Below are 3,563 nucleotides of genomic sequence, written 5' to 3'. Positions count from 1 at the left end.
TCGAGTTTTAAACACAAGGGAGTCCTCATTCAATTGAAGGACTAATTCACCTCTGTCAACATCAATCACAGCTCTTGCTGTGGCTAGGAAAGGTCTTCCAAGGATGATGGATTCATCCTCATCCTTCCCAGTATCAAGGATTATGAAATCAGCAGGGATGTAAAGGCCTTCAACCTTTACTAACACGTCCTCTACTTGTCCATAAGCCTGTTTTCTTGAATTGTCTGCCATCTCTAATGAGATTTTAGCAGCTTGTACCCCAAAGATTCCCAGTTTCTCTATTACAGAGAGGGGCATGAGGTTTATCCCTGAACCAAGGTCACACAGAGCCTTTTCAAAGATCATGTTGCTGATGGTACAAGGTATTACGAACTTTCTAGGATCCTGTTTCTTCTAAGGCAATGTCAGTTAATCCAAATCACTTAGTTCATTGGTGAACAAGGGAGGTTCATCTTCCCAAGTCTCAATACCAAATAATTTGGCATTCAGCTTCATGATTGCACCAAGAAACTTGGCAGCTTGCTCTTCAGTAACATCCTCATTCTCTTCAGAAGATGAATACTCGTCAAGGCTCATGAAGGGCATAAGGAGGTTCAATGGAATCTCTATGGTCTCTAGATGAGTCTCAGATTCTTTTGGTTCCTCAAAGGGAAACTCCTTATTGATCACTGGACGTCCCAGGAGGTCTTCCTCACTGGGATTTACGTCCTCCCCTTCCTCTCCAGGTTCGGCCGTGTTGACTATGTCAATGGCCTTGCACTCTCTTTTTGGATTTTCTTCTGTATTGCTTGGGAGAGTACTAGGAGGGATTTCAGTGATCCTTTTACTCAGCTGGCCCACTTGTGCCTCCAAATTTCTAATGGAGGACCTTTTTTCATTCATGAAACTTACATTGGCCTTAGATAGATCAGAGACTAAGTTTGCTAAATTAGAGGTATTTTGTTCAGAGTTCTCTGTCTGTTGCTGAGTGGATGATGGAAAAGGCTTGCTATTGCTAAACCTTTTTCTTCCACCATTATTAAAGCCTTGTTGAGGCTTTTGTTGATCCTTCCATGAGAGATTTGGGTTATTTCTCCATGATGAGTTATAGGTGTTTCCATAAGGTTCACCTAAGTAATTTACCTCTGCTATTGCAGGGTTCTCAGGATCATAGGCCTCTTCTTCAGAAGGCGCCTCTTGAGTACTGTTGGATGCAGCTTGCATTCCATTCAGACTCTGAGAAATCATATTGACTTGCTGAGTCAATAGCTTGTTCTGAGCCAATATGGCATTCAGAGTATCAATTTCAAGAACTCTCTTCTTCTGAGGCGTCCCATTACTCACAGGGTTCCTCTCAGAAGTGTACATGAACTGGTTATTAGCAACCATGTCAATGAGTTCTTGAGCTTCTGCAGGCATTTTCTTTAGGTGAATGGATCCACCTGCAGAAGTATCCAATGACATTTTAGCTAATTCAGACAGACCATCATAGAATATGTCCAGGATGGTCCATTCTGAAAGCATGTCAGAAGGACACTTTTTGGTCAGTCCTTTGTATCTCTCCCAAGCTTCATAGAGGGATTCACCTTCTTTCTGTCTGAAGGTCTGAACATCCACTCTAAGCTTACTCAGCTTTTGAAGAGGAAAGAACTTGGCTAAGAAAGCCTTGACCAGCTTATCCCAAGAGTTCAAGCTATCCTTAGGTTGAGAGTCCAACCATACTCTAGCTCTATCTCTTACAGCAAAAGGGAAAAGCATGAGCCTGTAGACTTCAGGATCTACTCTATTAGTCTTAACAGTATCATATATCTGCAAGAATTCAGTTAAGAACTGAAAAGGATCTTCAGATGGAAGTCCATGAAACTTGCAGTTCTACTGTATCAGAGAAACTAATTGAGGTTTTAGCTCAAAATTGTTTGCTCCAATGGCAGGAATGGAGATGCTTCTTCCATGTAAATTGGAATTAGGTGCAGTAAAGTCACCAAGCATCCTCCTTGCATTATTATTATTATTTTCGGCTGCCATCTCCTCTTCCTGTTCGAAAATTTCTGAAAGGTGCTTGCTGGATTGTTGTAATTTAGCTTCTCTTAGTTTCCTCTTCAGAGTCCTTTCAGGTTCTGAATCTGCTTCAACAAGAATATTCTTGTCCTTGCTCCTGCTCATATGAAAAAGAGGTAACAGAAAAATAATAATAATAGGGGTCCTTTTTACCACAGTATAGAGGTCCTTGTGTGAGTAGAAGAAAAGAAGAAGAACAAATTCGAACACAGATGGAAGAGGGGGTTCGAATTTGGGTGAGATGAAGTGTTAGTAGATGAATAAATAAATAGAATGAGATAAGAGAGAGAGAGAATTTTCGAAAATAATTTTTGAAAAAGAGTTAGTAATTTTCGAAAATAGTTTTTGAAAAAAGTTAGTAATTTTCGAAAATTAAAATCAACAATTAAATTAATTAGTTAATTAAAAAGAAATTTTGAAAAAGAGGGAAGATATTTTCGAAAATTAGAGAGAGAGAGTTAGTTAGGTAGTTTTGAAAAAGATAAGAAACAAACAAAAAGTTAGTTAGTTAGTTGAAACAAATTTGAAAATCAATTTTTTTAAAAAGATAAGAAGATAAGAAGTTAGATAAGATATTTTAAAAATCAAATTTTTGAAAAAGATATGATTTTGAAAAAGATAAGATAATAAGATATTTTTGAAAAGATATGATTGAAATTAGTTTTGAAAAAGATTTGATTTTTAAAATCACAATTAATGACTTGATTCACAAGAAATCACAAGATATGATTCTAGAACTCAAAGTTTGAATCTTTCTTAACAGGCAAGTAACAAACTTGAAATTTTTGAATCAAAACATTAATTGATGATGTTATTTTCGAAAATATGATGTAAAATTAAGAAAAATATTTTTGAAAAATATTTTTTTTTTGAAATTTTCGAAAATAGATGATGAGCGGATAATTTATACGCTTTTTGACATTGTTTTTAGTATGTTTTTAGTAGGATCTAGTTACTTTTAGGGATGTTTTTAATAGATTTTGTGTTAAATTCACATTTCTGGACTTTACTATGAGTTTGTGTGTTTTTCTGTGATTTCAGGTATTTTCTGGCTGAAATTGAGGGACATGAGCAGAAATCAGATTCAGAGGTTGAAAAAGGACTGCTGATGCTGTTGGATTCTGACCTCCCTGCACTCAAAGTGGATTTTCTGGAGCTACAGAACTCGAAATGGTGCGCTTCCAATTGCGTTGGAAAGTAGACATCCAGGGCTTTCCAGCAATATATAATAGTCCATACTTTGGCCAAGAATAAACGACGTAAACTGGCGTTCAACACCAGCTTTCTACCCAAATCTGGCGTCCAGCGCCAGAAAAGGATCCAAAACCAGAGTTGAACGCCCAAACTGGCACAAAAACTGACGTTCAACTCCACAAATGGCCTCTGCACGTGCAACACTTAAGCTCAGCCCAAACACACACCAAGTGGGCCCCGGAAGTGGATTTATACATCAAATACTTACTCATGTAAACCCTAGTAGCTAGTTTATTATAAATAGGACCTCTTACTATTGTATTTGACATCTT

At 37.3% G+C, this 3,563-nt stretch overlaps 1 non-coding gene across 1 annotated transcript; it reads left to right on the top strand.

Annotated features, from left to right (window-relative positions):
• Window positions 1-1,497: 1,497 nt before the first annotated feature.
• Window positions 1,498-1,605, top strand: LOC112782113 (small nucleolar RNA R71). The gene has a single exon (XR_003192851.1). It is a non-coding gene; the product is annotated as a small nucleolar RNA R71 (small nucleolar RNA).
• The last annotated feature ends 1,958 nt before the right edge of the window (window positions 1,606-3,563 follow it).

The sequence above is a fragment of the Arachis hypogaea genome, chromosome 19 (genome assembly GCF_003086295.3).
Source record: "Arachis hypogaea cultivar Tifrunner chromosome 19, arahy.Tifrunner.gnm2.J5K5, whole genome shotgun sequence".
Classification (NCBI taxonomy): Eukaryota; Viridiplantae; Streptophyta; class Magnoliopsida; order Fabales; family Fabaceae; genus Arachis; species Arachis hypogaea.
This window is presented reverse-complemented; position numbering and strand designations above follow the sequence as displayed.